The sequence below is a fragment of the Mesocricetus auratus genome, unplaced genomic scaffold (genome assembly GCF_017639785.1).
Source record: "Mesocricetus auratus isolate SY011 unplaced genomic scaffold, BCM_Maur_2.0 Super-Scaffold_4256, whole genome shotgun sequence".
NCBI lineage: Eukaryota > Metazoa > Chordata > Mammalia > Rodentia > Cricetidae > Mesocricetus > Mesocricetus auratus.
Genome location: NW_024429182.1, coordinates 72,331,851 through 72,350,587, shown reverse-complemented (window position 1 = coordinate 72,350,587; position 18,737 = coordinate 72,331,851). Strand labels below are relative to the sequence as shown.

The 18,737-nt window shown below is 46.4% G+C and overlaps 1 protein-coding gene across 2 annotated transcripts in view; it reads right to left on the bottom strand.

Moving 5' to 3' along the window:
• The window catches only part of Tmem219 (transmembrane protein 219), a 34,343-nt gene extending 18,487 nt beyond the window's left edge, over positions 1-15,856 (bottom strand). For both annotated transcript variants that reach the window (XM_040754262.1, XM_040754269.1), the window contains exon 1: positions 15,721-15,856. The gene's annotated coding sequence lies outside the window, so the exon portion shown is untranslated. The remainder of the gene's footprint in view (positions 1-15,720) is intronic.
• Positions 15,857-18,737: the final 2,881 nt, after the last annotated feature.

Here is an 18,737-nt window from a genome sequence, read left to right as displayed (position 1 = left end):
TCAATTTGTGATATCCACATTCCAGCTCACAAGTATCTGTAATTCCAATTCCAGGAGCTTTGATGTCCTCTTTGACCGCCACAGGTACCAGGCACGTGTGGTACAAATACATACAGGCAAAGTACTAATACACAAAAAATAAAAATAAATAATCCTTTAAAACATAGTTATCCCTTGGTAGCTCATGCCTCTAATCCCAGCACTCAGAAATCAGGGACAGGAAGATCAAGAGTTCAAAGCCAACCTCATAACTAATTTGAAGTCAGCTCAGATTATACAAGACCAGGTCTCAAAAGCCCATAAAAACATAGAACAAAAAAAAAATTGCTGATGAGATGACTCAGCAGTTAAAAGCACAAGCTTGATGATCTGCTTGCTATACCCAGAACCTATGCTGGAAGGAGGGAACAGACTTCTGAAGGTTGTCCTCTGACCTACACACACACACACACACACACTTGCACATATACACACAGACACACAAAAAGAAAAAAAGAACAAAGTTATGATATTTGCAGGAAAATAAGTACAGCTAGTGATAATCATATTTAGTGAATTAAGTCAGCCTTAGAAAGATAAATATGTGTTTTCTCCCATTTGTGGTTCTAGGATTTTATGTAGATACAGGAAATAGAGAGTATTGTGTATGCATACACACATATAAGACACACAGAATAGAAGTAGAACTGACTTATCAAAAATACTGTAATCCAAGGACTCATGGGAAGGATGAGAGTAAGAATGGGGAGGAAGCCTGGCGGTGGTGGCGCATGCCTTTAATCCCAGCACTCGGGAGGCAGAGGCAGGCGAATCTCTGTGAGTTCAAGGCCGGGCTGGGCCAACAGCCTCCAAAACAATACAGAGAAACCCTGTCTCGTAAAAACCAAAAAAAAAAAAAAAAAAAATTGAGGAGGAGAGGGAAATTATAGGTGTATTTATCCACATATAGTAAAGTATGTTTAGTTATAGTATTATTTATCCACACATACTAAAGTATATTTAGTTTCAATTTTTCAAAAGAATTTTTAATTGAAAGATAATACTTTTCTGTTGTCAAAAAACATTTTGTCCTAGGAAAAAATATAACCTGCCAAAAAAGGACCCTCCATCCCCTATTTAGGGTTGGTGCAGGGCTTTGCTTCTATTGTTCCAGGATAATAAAAGCATCCAGCTAAGCACGCCTTTAATCCCAGCACTCGGGAGGCAGCCAGGTGGATCTCTGTGAGTTCGAGGCCAGCCTGGTCTACAGATCAAGTTCCAGGACAGCCTCCAAAACAACACAGTGAAACCCTTTCTCAAAAAACAAAAAAAAAAAAAAAAAAAAAAAAGCATCCAGCTAAGGAATTCATAGACCACTGACTGGACAAGCTAAACATCTGAAGAAAAAGACAGATCATCAAGAAAAAATGTCTCAAGAAAAAGAATAAATTGGCCAAGTGGTATCACCCACCTCCAGCCTGAAATCCTGGGTTGGAGTCCCAGACTATGCTGGCACCCATGCTACCATCTTGCCCCAGTGGCTGCCCATTCCCACCAGACAATCATATTCTATCAAAATGAGATGTATCACAAAATGTTGAATTATATGAAATGTAAAAGATAATATGTAATCATTCCTCCTATATGAGATTCACAACACAGTGGCCTGGGATTCTGTGGGTGTGGCTACATAAGATGATAGTGTCTGGTTGCATCTATATGAGACACACAAGGCAACAAAAGGAGATGTGCAAGAAAGCAGCAGGGGACTCCACCTCTATGGCATGCAAAGACAACAGGAAATGATTGCAGCTATAAGCAATAGAGGAGAAAATAATATATGATTCAAGCGACATAAGATGCACAAAACAATAGTGAATGATTGATTCCTCCTATATGAGACACATAAGACAAGTGATTCAACCTGTGTGAGCGCTAGACAATAGCATATGATTCCACCATTATGAGAGGCAAAAGACAATTGCACGTTATGTGCAACATGTCCTGCACAATGCAATAGCAGATTATTTCATGTTGTAAGATGCAGTCAGCTCAGAGACAGAAAGTAATAGCTGCCAGGGACAGGAGAGAGCAGAAGATAGGGAGCTATTGTTTAATGGATTCAAAGTTATGTGTTTGCTGGGCAGAGACAAAGGCAGGTGAATTTCCGTGTTTGAGGCCAGCCTGGTCTACATAGCAAGTTCCAGATCATCCGAGGCAATATGCCAAGGCCTTGTCTCAAAATTAAAAAAAAAATCAAAATTTTACATAATGAAACATCTTGGACATGGGTGGTGGAAATAACTGTAATCACCAGCAAGTGAATCCCCTTAATACTACTGGATGGTACACTTAAAATGGTGAAAGAAACATTGCTTGAGTTGGTGTTGGTGTGTGCCTCTAGAGGTTGAGGCAGGAGGGTTGCACAAGTTCAGAGCCAACCCTGAGCTTCATACATTGCAAGAATGTATCTCAGAAGGGCAGGAGGTATGGCTCAGAGGGGTGAGTGCATGCTCTGCTCTTCCTGAGGACCTGAGTTTTATTCCCAGCACCCATATCAGGCACCTCACAACCACCTGTAACCTTAGTTACAGGGGTCTGTAACTTTTGCCCTCTATGGCCCTCACCTGCAAAAACCCACACACAGAGACACACACATTCACATAATTAAAAACAATTAAAATATGTGACAGCAATAATTTGTATATTTTATTAGAATTAAATAATAGGGCTAGAGAGGTGGCTCAGCCATCAAGAGGACTTGTTACTTTTGCGAAGAACCTGGGTTCAGTTCCAAGCACCCTCATGGCAACTCACACTCACCTGCAAGTCCAGGCCAGCCAAGGCTATGTAGTGAGACTCTGGTCTCAGAAGGAAGGCTGGGCAGCTAGAGAGCTGGCTCAGCGGTTAAGAGCATTTGCTGCTCTTGCCGAGGATCTGGATTTGCTTCCTACTCAGCGGCTCAAAACTTTTCTAAGTCAAGTTCCAGGGGATCTGAAGCCCTTTCCTGGCCTCCAGGAGTACCAGGCATGCACATGGTATACATACGTGCATGCAGGCAAAACACTCATAGGTGTAAATCTGAAAAAAGTATTTCAAGAAGCCATTGGAAATCTGCATTCACTCAACAGATGGTTTGGGGATGCCTGCTGTGCCATGCATTGCTCATGCTGGGGTCTCAGGATGGAACGTGACAGCTGGGTCTCTGACTTCATTGCTGCTCCTCTTGTCAACACTTAATGTTTACAACAGAGATGATGGTGTGACAGTGCAAAGGGCAGAGTAGGAACCCTCTACAGCCTGTTTCTCCCCAGCTCTGCCAGGAAGGCACGGAAGACTCTAAGAGTCAATACATCAGCTCAGGAGGTCAGCAGCAAAGACTTCCTGATGCCGGAGAAAGGGACAGAAAGGTGAAGATTGGCCGGTTTTCAAACTAACTTGCCCAACCCCTCCCCCACAGGCACTGCCGCTCTTTTCTGGTTTTGACTTTTTGTTTTGTTTAAGTTTTTACTTATGTGCATGTGTGTTTTTTACATGAGTGTGGATGCCCATGGAGCACAGAGATGGATTTACAGGCAGAATTTACTTATGTGCATGTGTGTTTTTTACATGAGTGTGGATGCCCATGGAGCACAGAGATGGATTTACAGGCAGGATTTACTTATGTGCATGTGTGTTTTTTACATGAGTGTGGACGCCCATGGAGCACAGAGATGGATTTACAGGCAGTTGTGTGCCATGCAGTGCAGCTGCTGTGAACTGAACTTGGTTCCTGTCCAGGAGCAATATTTGCTCTTAACTGCTGAGCCATTGTTCCAGCCGTAGATCCCTCTCCTGTGTTAAGGTATTTGTGATAGGTCGGGCACCATGTGAAGGTCAGAAGTCAGTCTTTCCTCTGTGTGGGCCGCTGGAACCAGACCCAGCCACCGGTCTTGGCAGCAGGCCCCTTTACCCACTCAGCCATCTCACAGTTCCCTGGTGGGTTTCTTTGCTTTTCGAGACAAGGTCTCACTGTGTAGCTCTGGTTGGCTTGGAACTTGCTATATAGACCAGGATGGTCTCAAATTCACAGAGATCTGCCAGCCTCTGCCTCCAGAGTGCCTAGTTATATTTTTCTTTCATTGAGACAGAATCTCATGTTGTTCAAGCCTGCCTTTAGCTTACAATGTAGCTGAAGATGACCTTAAATTCCTGATCCTCCTGCCTCCTCCTCCAAGGTGCTGGCATTACAGACAGCTGCCACCTTACCTGGTGGCCTTTGTCTTACCTAACTCAGAGTCTTTTCAGGGAAGGAGAATAGCTAGAGATGGGGTGTTCTTAGAAAACATTGAAAGCAGGCTGGAGAGATGGCCCAGAGGTTAAGAGTATTGACTGCTCTTCCAGAGGTTCTAAGTTCAATTCCTGATACCCACATGGTGGCTCACAGCCATCTATAATGAAATCTAATGCCCTCTTCTGGTGTGCAGGCAAACATGCAGACAGAACACCATATACATAGTACAGGAAGGAAGGGAGGGAGGGAGGGAGGGAGGGTAGGGAGGGAGGGTAGGGAGGAAAAAAGAGAGGGGAGGAAACATTGTAAGCTAAAAGAAGCCATGGCCATCTGGGGGGAAAAGATCATAGCAGAGAAAAATAACTGACATGCCAAAAAACAAAACAAACAAAAACCAAGGAGGAAAAAATAAGGAGTAAGAAGCTTGGAAAGTATGTCCTTTTTAAAATTTTTACTTTTGCTTTATGTGTACAGTGTCTTGCCTGCAACTGGTGGCGCAGGCCTTTAATCCCAGCACTTGGGAGGCAGAGCCAGGCTGATCTCTGTGAGTTGGAGGCCAGCCTGGCCAGCATAGTGAGTTCTAGGCTGTCAGGACTACATCATATGACCCTGCCTCAAAAACAGTAACAACAACAACAACAAAAATAAAACCATACACATAGCAGATTACTAGAACGAAGGGGAAGAAACATTCATTTCAGTTAATGAAAACAGTCTTTGCTGGGCGTGGATGTGGTGGCACAGACCTGTAACCAGCCAGTATTCAGGAGCTGCTGGCAGGAGGGTCAGATGTTCAAGGTTAGTCAGAGAGATGGTGTCTCAGAAAGCCAAAACATTAGAAAACAAAAGAAGGATCTGGAGAAATGCCTCAGTGGTTAAAAGCACGTGCTGTTCTTCCAGAGGACCTGGGTTCAATTCCAAGCACCCACATGGCAGCTCACAACTGTCACTAACACCCTCACACAAACATACATGCAGGCAAAACACCAATGCACATAAAATAAAAATAAAAAATTGCTGGGCATTGATAATGCACACCTTTAATCCCAGCACTTGGGAGGCAAAGACAGGAGAATCTCTGTGAGTTCGAGGCCAGCCTGGTCTACAGAGTGAGTTCTGGGACAGGCTCCAAAGCAATATAGGGAAACTCTGTCTCAAAAAAAAACAAAAATTAAAATAAAAAAAAGAAAACAATAGTAGTCATTGTCGTGGTGGCGGTCAACCCTGGTGATGTAATCCCAGCATTCAGGCAGAGGCAGAAAAATTGCCACAAATTCAAGACCAGCTTGGGCTACATAGCAAGTCGAAGGCCAGACAAAACTTTATGACAAGACTCTGTCCTAAGTAAATAAATAAAATTAGTGAGGGACTTGAGAGGTGGCTCAGTAGTTAAAAGCAGTAGCTGCTCTTGCAGAGGACCTGGGTGTGGCTCCCAGCACCCACATGATGGCACACAACCATGTGTAATTCCAGCTTCAGGGGACCCAGCATCTTCTTCTGACTTGCATAGACCCCAGGCACACACGCATGCAGGCAAAACACACATAAAATAACATTTTGAAAATGATAAAAATTGATAAAGGAAAAGAAAAGCCATTGCTAAGGGGCTGGAGAGGCAGCTTAGTGGTTAAAAGCACTGGCTCCTATTCCAGAAGATCCAGATTCAGTTCCTAGCACCCACACATGGCTCACAACATCTTTGATTCTAGTTCCAGGAGACCCCATGCCCTCTTCTGGCATCCAAGAGCACTGCATTCATGTGGTACATAGACATATCTGCAGGCAAACTGCTCATACACATGCAAAAACAAAAGAAGAAAAAAAAACCTTTTCATGACAAAATACTTAGTAACCTAGAAGTGGAAGAGAACTTTCTCAAAGAAATAAAGGCCACTAGTGAGAAACTCACAGCCATAAACCCAATAGTGAAAGAATGAAAATGTAACAACAAAGGACTCATACATAATCCATATATAATAGAAACCCAGCAAGTAAAATATGGAGCAAAGCCTTTACCAAGTGGGCCCTGAAGAACATACACTGGTCTGAACTGATGTTCCCAGTGAAAAGCCACACCTGTGTTAAAGATTCTGCAAGGCTGATAAACAAAATTAGAATTGGAAAAATTTGGAGTGTGGCAGATTCACAGGCAAATTCTCTTGGGCTGTCTTTAATCTACATAATAGCCAATATTTGCCTACCTTTGCATCTGGCCTTACATCCTTCTGCCTGTCATGTGAAACCTTTGAGATATATTACCATAACAGACCACCAACTTCCACTAAACCCCAAAGCTAAGGTAACATCTAAAATCTGTAACAGAGATTTCCTCTGCTTTTCTCTAACCCGAGTGCCTACTGTTTCCATACATGGGTCTGAAAAGTGCCCTGAGGCCTGTGAGAGGCTAGGCAGGTAGAGGTGCTTACTGCCTGTCCAGAGAAGTGCTTGTAGTACAACCCCACCTACAGGGTGGAAGGAGTCCTACAAACGCTTCTCCGATCCCATGTACACATATACTCACGTGCACTAAATAAATGTAACAATTTTAAGTGCCTTGATTTATGCACTCCTCTTGTTCTGTAACTACAAAATCTCCATAAAACTGTTTACTATGAAGCCAGGCGTTGGTGGCGCATGCCTTTAATCCCAGCACTCAGGAGGCAGAGGCAGGCAATCTCTGTGAGTTCAAGGTCAGCCTTGTCTACAGAGCAAATTCCAGGACAGCCTCCAAAGCCACAGAGAAACCCTGTCTCGAAAAACAAAACAAAGCAAAACAAAAAAAAACCTGTTACTATGTTGGAACATAGTATGGGGGTAACAAAGATCTGCATTCTGGGCCATAGTTGCTTATAGTCATCTCCAGAATAAGCTGTCTCTTACTCTTTTTAGTGTGAGAGCTATGCTTTTGTGTTGACACTATAGCCAAACTTTGCAGACATAGAGACTGCATGATACTTTTAGCAAGACTTCATAGTCCTTAGCATCAGAGAATCCATACTGGAAAGACATCCTATAAAGGCAAAGAATATGCAAGGCCTTGAATCAAATCTCAGGTTTGGAGTACAGGAAATCCAATTTGGTAGAAACTAGTATATGGAATTACAGAAAGGTAGCTGCTGATAAGTTTGTGGAGAATTGAGATCCCTTGCCCTCAGTTGCAAGTGCTATGGATAACAGATCACCAGCTCCTTGATAACATGACCGTAGAATTATCAGCTGATCCAGTAACTTCACTGCCAAATATACAGCATCAAATTTGAAAACAGGTGTTCAAAGGAAAGAGAGTCCTACCCTGTAACAATACAAAGAAGGACTAACCCTGCATCCCCAATAGATGAATGGACAAACAAGGTGCAGGTACACTATGCCATACAACATTGTGTCGGTCAGCCTCAAGGCAGGAAACACAGGGCCTGGGAAGATGGGGAGCTAAGAGCATGGTTGCTATTCCAGAGGACCAAGGGTTCAGTTCCCAGCTCCTATATGAGTGTGGGGGGTGAGGTTAAAACCACCTGCAACTCTAGCTCCAGGAGGTGAGGCACCTTCTGTCCTCTGAAGGTACCCCCTCCCACCCACACACATGGTGTAAATTCACACAGAAACACACACACACACACACACACACACACACACACACACACACACACACAAATAATTAGCCAGGCGTTGGTGGCACATGCATTTAATCCCAGCACTCAGGAGGCAGAGGCAGGTGGATCTCTGTGAGTTCAAGGCCAGCCTGGTCTACAGAGCAAGTTCCAGGCCAGTCTCCAAAGCAATACAGAGAAACCATGTCTCAAAAACAAACAAACAAACAAAAATAATATTAATTAAAAATAAATAAATGAAGGAAACTGGGTGGCCTGACAGAGCCTGAAGAGCTTTATAGACAAGATGCCAGCTACACAAACACACACATGCGCACACACGAGCGCGCGCATGCACACACACGGGTGCACACACACACACACACACTCTGTCCTCCCACTTATTCCAGACACCCAAAGGAGTCCAACTCCTAGAATCAAAAAGTAGAATGAACAGTGGTTGCCTGGGTTGGGAGGAGGGGAAAAGCTTAATTTGCTTCAATTTGAGAAGAAAAGTAAGTGCTGGAGATGGATGGGAGTGGTAGCTGCCTCTGGGCTGTACATTCAAAAATAGAATAGTAAATTTTATCGTATGTGTGTTTTGCTAAGTAGAAAGTGAAAACAAGGGAAAAGAATAGTAACCGTGTCCACCGCAGGTGTCTCCATCCACCCTGTCTCCCGAGCAGGACCCTTCTCAGGCAGACTTGACTGTGCCTGCTCTCCCACGCGTCGTCAAGTCTGTCATCAGAGCTGCTCTGCAGCCGCCCCCAACCCCTTTCGACTGGCATCACTTATTCCAGGTTCTCACTAACTCCTGACAGGACTGCTGCAGCTGTGCCCCACCCCTCTCTGCCTCCAGCTCTCCCCACCCATCCCACCCCTCTCTGCCTCCAGCTCTCCCCACCCCATCCCACCCCTCTCTGCCCCCAGCTCTCCCCACCCCATCCCACCCATCCCACCCCTCTCTGCCCCCAGCTCTCTTCACCCCTTCCCACCCCTCTCTGCCCCAGCTCTCCCCACCCCTCTCTGCCCCCAGCTCTCCCCACCCCATCCCACCCCTCTCTGCCCCCAGCTCTCTTCACCCCTTCCCACCCCTCTCTGCCCCCAGCTCTCCCCACCCCTCTCTGCCCCCAGCTCTCCCTACCCCTTCCCACCCCTCTCTGCCCCCAGCTCTCCCCACCCCATCCCACCCCTCTCTGCCCCCAGCTCTCCCCACCCATCCCACCCCTCTCTGCCCTCAGCTCTCCCCACCTCCCACCTCTCTGCCCCAGCTCTCCCACCCCTCTCTGCCCCCAGCTCTCCCCACCCCTCTCTGCCCCCAGCTCTCCCCACCCCTCTCTGCCCCCAGCTCTCCCCACCCATCCCACCCCGTTTCCACCATTCCTCTACACTTCCCTGTGCCCCTTCCTCAAAGAGCAGTGTCAAGCCTAGGCTGCTTTTGCTGAGGACCTCGGAGGACCCCTTCTGCAGAGACTGGTCCCTTCCATATATGAGGGCATTTCCCTCTCCTCCATGTGTCTTTCTCTCGGTTTCCACCTTCATCCATTTACAAGTATTTATGGAGCAATTCTAGATGACTAGATGCTGGGATTGAAATGAGAAATGAGTTAGAAAATGTTCAAGGTACCATCAAGCCTCTTTTTCACTGAGAAAGAGGATTCGAATGAGATTTTTGAAATGTATGTGAGGGAAATGAGTATGAGGATTCCAGGGCGCCCTAAATAGCGAAGCCAAGGATGGTTTCCTAAATATCGAAGTGAAGGGTGGTTTCCTTGTGTTTTCTGAGCTATTTCTATGCCCATGAATACACTTAGGAAGGCCTGTGGAGCCAAGACTCAGACAGAAGGAGCATCGACACAAGCAGAGGGAACAGTGGCTTATTGGGCAGGGTCCTGGAACTCTGGCTGGGGCTAGGGAAGAGGCGAGGTTACTAGTCTGTGGTTAAAGCCTACCCACAAGCCATGGTAGAGACCCCAGGTTACTATAAAGTCAATGGAGGGTGCTATTAAATTTATTTTATTTTTATGTTCATGTTTTGCCTCCATACATGCCTAGTGACCACAGAGTTCAGAAGACAGCGTCTGATTTCCTGGAAGTGGAGTTACAGGTGGCTGTGAGCCACCATGTGGGTCCCCTGGAAGAGCAGAGCCATCTTTCCAGCCTCCAACAGAGATTTTTTTTCAAGACAGGGTTTCTCTGTGAATCTGGAGGCTGTCCTGGAACTAGCTCTTGTAGACCAGACTGGTCTCAGACTCACAGAGATCCGCCTGCCTCTGCCTCCTGAGTGCTGTGACTAAAGGCGTGCGGCACCACTGCCCAGCCAGAGATTTTTTTTAAGAGAGGGAAATGAAGCTGGGCGTGGCTGTGTATTCCTGTAGTCCCAGAATTTGGGAAGTGGAAGCAGGAAATCGAGAGTTTAAGGTCATCCTCAATTGTACTGTGAACTTCAGGCAAGTGTAGGCTATATGAGATCCTGTCTCAAAAGGTAAAAAGAAGAGAAAAAATAACCTAAGACATGCTTTTAAATGGTTGTGGTTGGGCTGGAGAGATGGCTCAGAGGTTAAGAGTACTGACTTCTCTTCCAGAGATCCCGAGTTCAATTCCCAGCAACCACATGGTGGCTCACAACCATCTTAATTCAATCTGGTGCCCTCTTCCGTGTGGTCTGTGTGTGAGAGAGAGGTTTGTGTGTTTGAATGCATACATATGTATGAGGATATATGTATGTATGGGTACATGTGACTTGAGTCCAGGTAAGGGTCGGTATCATTGGGCCTTCTCCAGTCACACTCTGTCTTATCTTCTGAGACAGGGTCTCTCATTGAACCCAGAACTCACTGATTAAGCTAGACTGACTGACTAGTGAGCTTCAGGGATCCTCCTGCCTCTGCCTCCTCAGCACTGGGATTACATGTGTTTGCCCCCACATCCAGCTTTGTTTTACTTGAGACAGAGTTTCCCTATGTATTTCTGGCCGGCCAAGAACTCCCCATGTAGACCAGACTGGCCTTGAACTTTTGGGAATCTACCTGCCTCCCCCTGCTGAGTGTGAGCCAGCATGCCTGGCCACACCAGCTTTTCTGAGGGTGCTGGAGATCAGCAAGCATTCCACCTGTTCAGACATCTCAGCCCAGTTTCACAGTTCCCCCTGTTCAGACATCTCAGCCCAGTTTCACAGTTCCCCCTGTTCAGACATCTCAGCCCAGTTTCACAGTTCCCCCTGTTCAGACATCTCAGCCCAGTTTCACAGTTCCCCCTGTTCAGACATCTCAGCCCAGTTTCACAGTTCCCCCTGTTCAGACATCTCAGCCCAGTTTCACAGTTCCCCCTGTTCAGACATCTCAGCCCAGTTTCACAGTTCCCCCTGTTCAGACATCTCAGCCCAGTTTCACAGTTCCCCCTGTTCAGACATCTCAGCCCAGTTTCACAGTTCCCCCTGTTCAGAGACATCTCAGCCCAGTTTCACAGTTCCCCCTGTTCAGAGACATCTCAGCCCAGTTTCACAGTTCCACCTGTTCAGACATTTCAGCCCAGTTTCACAGTTAAAAAAAGAAAAAAATGGTGTGCCCAGAATCTCAGCACTGGAGAGGGCAGAGGCAGGTGGATCTCTGTGAATTCAAGACTAGCCTGGTCTACAGAACTAGTTCAGGACAGCCAAGGCTACACAGAGGAAACCCTAGCTCCAAAACCAAACAAAATACATCTAGGTGTGCACAGAATTTGGCAAGCTGGGGCAGGAGGATTTTGAGTTTAAGGCCTGCTTGGGTTCACATAGTAAAACTCTTGTCTTAAAAAAAAGTTACTGTAAAGCAAACTGTGGTGGAGCACACTTGCCACCCCAGCTTTCAGGAACCAGAGGCAAAAAGATCAGGCGTTCAAGGCCAGTCTCAGCTGGCAGTGAGTTTGAAGCTAGCCGGGATTGCATGAAATCTTATCTTAAAAAACAACAACAAAACACCTATGAAAAGTGGGCTAAAGGGCACCAAAGCATGAGAGGAAAAGTAAAGTAATTAAGACAAACTCCTAGGAGACAGAGACGAGCGGTGAGGGAAGGCTGGGGTCATCACAATGGACTTAGAGACAGTGGATGGACCAAGACAGCTCCTGGAGGCAGAACTAGGACTTGGGGATGGCAAGAAGAGACCAGACTCCTTTCTGGGGTTGCCTTTCCCTCTGCCCAAGTACACCTGCCCCATGGTTTTAACCACACCCTGGGGTCTGCACTAAAAGCTCCAGCACCCCAAGCACGAACCTTTCAGGATCATACCCAATTTCCAGACCCTGTGGCAGCTCAGACACTGAGAGCAAGATCAGCACAAACACTGCTATACTACACCGTGCATGAGTCCCCCCACCCCACCCTTTCCTGCTGCCCCCCACCTTGCATGACCCCACGGTCTGCACTCATACAAGGCTCACCCTTGCTGATTCTTCCTCAGCTCCTTGGACATAATCTGTCCCCAAAACTTTGTCTCACAGACATTTCTCAAAGCTCTGTGCTCTACTTCCCTCGACTTTGTGCCTTCCAGTTTTTGTCTGTCTGTCTGTCTGTTGAAACTGGTCTTGTCATATATCCAGGCTGGTCCCCAGCTTTCATTTTCTCCCCTCCTTTTCCTTCTTTTTTGGAGATCCGGTCTCATTATCGTTACCCAGGTTGGCCTTGAACTTGCCACATAGCCAAAATTGGTCTTGGCTTCCTTATCCTCCACACTCCACAGACATTCACTGCCATGCCCAGCTAGCCTCGAACTTGTGTTCTTCCACCTGGAGTCCCTGGGATTAGTGTACACCAAAGTGCCAGAGTTCAACATCTTTCTTGTTTGGATAGTTGGAATCATCTCAATTTTGCTTCCCTGAATCTCTTCTGTCAGAGGCAGGAAGATCATTTTAAACCTGGCTACTTTCACAACAAGTGTGGTTGTCACATGAGCTCCAGCAGGTCCCGGGGCCTCTGCCTCCACTGTTGCAGCACACGCACTCTGTGTTCCCCTTGGCTGTGAGCTCAGCTCCCCACGCACAAGTTGTGGTCTCAGGTGTGCAGGCTTGTGCCTAGCATCCGTCGCTCCCATCTAGACAAGGCTGACAACTCCTCCTTATTCTCGTGCTGAATTTCTTCCTCATGTCAAAGACCAACCTCATGTGTTTCACAGACACATACTTGATATCTCCACATGGGTGTCACACAGAGCCCCAAAGCTTATCACATCATGGCTTTTTATACATTTTATTTATTTTGCATGCAATTCCACAAAGGTGTCCTCTGACCTCCACACATGCACTGTGGTATGCACACCCACCCACCTACATCTCACACACACACACACACACAGAGACACACAACCCACCCACCTACATCTCACACACACACACACACACACACACAACCCACCCACCTACATCTCACACACACACACACACACACACACAGAGACACACAACCCACCCACCTACATCTCACACACACACACACAGACACACAACCCACCCACCTACATCTCACACACACACACACACATAGAGACACACAACCCACCCACCTACATCTCACACACACACACAGACACACAAAATATCAATAAGTGAAAAATTAAAATGACTTGAGGGTAACAGTCAGGATCTGTCTGTTTCATTTATACATTGATATTTCTAAGCTAGTGTTTGAAAAATAATAAATTGGGGGGGGACGAATGTGACAAGGTCTCTCTCTGTAGCACTGACTGGCCTGGAACTCACAGAGATCCACCTGCCTCTGCCTCCTGAGTGCTGGAATTAAAGGTGTGTGCCACTACATTTGGCTGATACACTACAGATGTATGATTATTTTGATGGAAGAAAAAAAACCAAAAACCTGGGGCTGGAGAGATGGCTCAGTGGCTAAGAGCACTGACTGCTCTTTCAGAGGTAGTGAGTTCAATTCCTAGCACCCACATGGTGGCTCACAACCATCTGTAATGAGATCTGGTGCCCTCTTCTGGCCTGTGGGGATACATGCAGGCAGAGCACTATATACATAATAAATAAATAAATAAAATTTAAAAAAAGATAGTATGGCTGGGCGTTGGTGGTGTACGCCTTTAATCCCAGCACTCGGGAGGCAGAGGCAGGCAGATCTCTGTGAGTTCGAGACCAGCCTGGTCTACAAGAGCTAGTTTCAGGACAGCCTCCAAAGCTACACAGAGAAACCCTGTCTGGAAAAACTCCCCAAAAAACAAAACAAAACAAAAAACCCCACATTGAGATCAAAAGCCTGGAAATATGTGGTGGTGAGGGTAAAAATGGTGTTAATGTGAATTGGGGCAAATCCACTCATAACCTTCACTCATAACCTTGACACAAGCTTAAATGACCCCTGCTTGCTTGCTTTTTTTCCTTTTTTTTTTTTTTTTTTGGTTTTTCAAGACAGGGTTTCTCTGAGTTCAATCCCAGCACTACATAAACAGAAAGCAGATCTCCACAAGTACCAGGACAGCCAGGGCTGTTACACAGGGAAATCTTGTCTCAAAAAAAACAAAAAAGAAAGAAAAGACAGTAATGAAATAATGAAATATCCTTAACACCATTCCTTTGGACAAAGATTTAGCTCTCTTTATGTTAGAACTGGTTAACATAAAACTGTCAAATCTTTTACAGTAGCCTCTGTATTTCCTGTTTCTCTCCCTCATAACTATGAATGCATGGGGCACGGGCTGTATATTTATGTTTGCCTGCTTTTCTTGGCAATTTCTTTAAAAATGAAATGGGCAGCTTGGCCCAGGTATGCTGGGAACCCAGATGAACTGGCAAAGTGTGTGTGGGGTGTGAGGTAAGTAACAAGACTGGAGCTGGAGGCCTGGATGTGACCTTGACCCTCTTCATGGATGTGTGGCCATGGTCCATGGACTATGCTCAGAGAAACTCGATTACAAGTGTTGTTAAGAGCCAAATGGATGCTTGAAGATATTGCTCAGTGGAAAGTGCTTGCCCAGTGTGGACAGGACTCTGAGTCCAGCCCAGCCCTGTGATATTTAGACATGTCATTTTCTGGGTATGGAGGTGCAGGCCTGTAATCCCCTCACTTGAGAGGAGGGAGCAAGAGGGGCAACCATATCCTCAGCTATGTATCAGGCTGGAGGCCAACCTGGACTACATGACATGCTTCCTCAAACAACAAGCAAACAAGACTCACATAGCATGTCAGTGGCAGCCAAAGACCCCTGAGAGTTCCAAATGGTAGTTCTAGAAAATCTCTTCCTGCAGCAGAGACCAGGCTGGCACTGTGAGCATGGGGAGATGGGCTTGACTCCAGGCACTTCTAGACTAACTTGAGTCGGGACCATCCCTGGTTCTAAAGAGACTGTGGTGTTAGGCTGGGCCCACAGAGCAGAAGAAAGGGAAAGTAGAGGTCTGGTGGGCCTAAGTTTTCCAGGACTCATCTTAGGTGCGCAGAGAAAAGTGAAGTTCAAGGAGTTTTTGGAGAGCAGAGTGAAGGCTGTGTCATCAGGGATGCAGAAAGTGGCTCAGTGAGTAGGGGAGCTGTCACCTGGCCTGAAGCCTCTCTGTTCCTTCTACCACACAGACCCAAGCAGCCATCACAGACAGAACTGGGGGATGTTCTTAGTGGAGGATCAAGGCCCTGGGTTCAATTCAGAGCAAAAACCACAGAGAAGAACTGGTGTCCTTGCTCCAGGTTGCAGGACTGGATGGTCACTCTAAGGATTACCTTAGTCAGTGCTCGTGGTGATGGTGGAGTTGCTTCTAGACAATCGCAGAGCAGCAGAGCTCTGAAACACCTGGGTGATGACACCAGGTCCCTCTATTGCTCTCTCCTAAGGAAAAGCAAGCCCTAAAGAACTCTCCCTATTTGCCTGGCCCAAGTCCCAGTCCCCAGGAAGAAGTCCATACCTGAGATAGCTCCAGTTTCTCCTCCTCCAGGGGCAGCAGGATGCCGCCAGGCTGGAGAGTCCCCGGATCCCACTGTGGTCAGGCCAGCTGTATGAAAATGAACTTTGTTCCCTAAGGATTTGCTCATGGAGGTGTTATTGTGTACTTGACTGCCGTTCCCATGGCTACAGGCGCACAGTGAAAAGGGAATGGGTATACACCAGCGGTTTCTTTAAAATAGGAATCTGACCTCATTTATAGTCAAACTCGCAGCAGGAACTCTTGCAGATAGCCTCACATGAATACAGTTCAAAGAGTTCAGAATGACAGTCAGAAAGAACATGAAATAAAATATATGTGTAGATGTATGGAATCTATCCCTGGTTCATCAAGGTGCATGAAAGCTTTGGGTTCTTCATCAAAAGGTTAACCTCCACATGTGGACAGTGGACCATTGGACTGAGAGGCTGTGTAGTCATAGCCAGGGGTCAAATCTAACTCATTTTGGTCACAGTAATTAAAAATTTGTTTGGGGAGCCAAGTGTAGTGGTACACACCTTTAATCCTTAGCACTAGGGAGGCAGGTGGATTATTGTGAGTCCTTGGTCTATTTAATGCACTCCAAGCTAGCCAGGGATATATAGTGAGATTCTGACTCAAAAAAAGTGTTTTGGACCAAGTTTAAAAAAACAACTGTATTTTGGACCAGTGAGATGGATCAGCAGAGAAAGCACTTGTTGCCAAGGCTGATGATCCCTGTGACGCATGTGGTGACAGGAGAGAACTAACATCCAAAAGTTGTTCTTGCAGTTCTCAGACCTTCACACAGTGCATGTGCATGCATACACTCCCACCCACCCACCCATGCCGCCACACATACCTTTGTACACACACACACACACACACACACACACACACACACACACACATGCATTTGTGTACACACACATGCACACACAGACACACACACGAGAGAGAGAGAGAGAGAGAGAGAGAGAGAGAGAGAGAGAGAGAGAGAGAGAGAGAGAGAAGATTAGAAATTCAAGGTCATCCTCAGCTACATACAGCTACAGCTACATAGTTAATTTGAAGCTAGCCTGGGCTATATGAGACCCCATCTCAATAAACGACAAAACAAGCAAAATTCAGTGTAATTCACTAAAAAACAAAAGTCCATTCCACCATTAATGTGTCTTGTGGAGACCACATGGAGTACACAAACCCTGAACAAAGGAGCAGTGGCTGACTCCTAAGAAGGGAAAGCACACAATCTACGGAGCTGGGAGGTGGCGGCAGAGGCAAGGGGACAACACACAATAGAACTTACTTGTGTTGGGTTTCTAGGAGAGATTTGGACAGGGTGTGCTCTGTTTAGGGGGCTGTCAGAAAGCAGGGATAATTTTATGCTCAAGGTAGCTGTGTTTTTGTTTTTTGAGATGGGGCTTCTTAGTGTAGCCCTGGCTGTCCTGGAACTCAATTTGTAGACCAGCCTGGCCTTGAACTCGCAGACACCCGCCTGCCTCTGCCTTGACAATGCTGGGATTACAGGCGTGCACCACCACTGCCTGGCTGGTAACCGAACACTTTCTGAAAGAAGAGCACAGGCCATGTCAGGCTGTCAGTCTCTCCTCTGGGTCAGGCAGATGGAGCCAGGACATCATCTCTTAGACTCATCTCCTAGGTTATGCTAATCAGAAATGTGGAGCTAACATTTGTAGTTGGACTAAGATTAATGTCCCCCTCCTTTTGTTGTCTGGCATGACAAAGACTGTTCTGTAGCATTTGGCACTGGTCAGGGAACATCAAACAATGGCACCATGCAGTACATAGTTATAAATCCTAAAAACAGGGCCCTAGACAGGTGTGGTGGCACACGCCTTTAATCCCAGAGCTCAGGAGGCAGAGGCAGGTGGATCTCTGTGAGTTTGAGGTCAGCCTGGTCTACAGAGTGAGTTCCAGGACAGCCAGGACCGTTACACATAGAAACAGGGTCCCAAAGCCAGTTTGTCTGTTTCTTTTGGGCAGGGGTTAGGAATTGAATGGGGCTTTCTCTGGTGAGGCGAGCCCCAGGAGACAGCTGCAGCCCTAGGCCCAGGTCTCTCATTTAAAAAACTCCAAGTGACTATGTCCTTCCTTCCTTTCTTTTTTAAGCTTTATTATTGTTGTGTATGCACATGTGTGTTTGGGTCCCCTTGGAGTCAGAGGTGAGTTTTGGAACCTCTGGAGCTGGAGTTATGGATGGTTTTGGACCACCCACTTTGGGTGCCGGGCACTGAAGTCCCCACTGAGACAGCTCTCCTGCCTTGGCTGTCTCTGTCGTAAAGCCAGACTCTTCTGCTTGAGCCGCAGTATGAATGCAGGCACAGCAGGGAGTGTCTGCTGCTGTGTACGTTTTCTTTGGTCAGTGGATTTAAGTGAAATTGATTTTGAGCTTCTAAGTAAAAGGTGTGTTCTTTGCGTTGCCTGCTGAGCAAGAGATGAGTTTTGAATCACCTTTTCCAAGAGCATCATCCTTATTTGGAAAAGATGAGCCCACACAGTGTGCATAATGTGGGACTCAGCCATCCTCCCTGGGAGACAGCATAAGTAGTCTCATGCCTCATTTTAGAGATTTCTGGGTATCATTTTCATGAAAAGATGACCTACCAGAGAAGAAGTCATTTAAAAAGATTCTTACAACCACCACAGACATACATGTCCATACGTAGAGGGAAAGAAAAGAGCCTGATGTCAACAGGTAGGACCAAGTAGGGCACAGATTCCATTGGATGGAGGTCTAGGTGTCACTCTTCACAAAGGGCATGGGCAGTTTTCATCTCTTGCAGGGGATGTACTCAGTAATTGAAGTTACTTCATTCCCACATGGGGCACATAAGTACGGCTTGGTGTCATATACCCATAAGCCTGTTGCGCCCACCTTGACCAGCAAGGAAGACGCAACACCCAGACTCTTCTTTAAGCAGTTTATTCAGGAACCTTGAACAATCTTCTTCTCCCGGGGAACACCAGGGAGCCCCAACCCACAGCTTAAAAGCCCT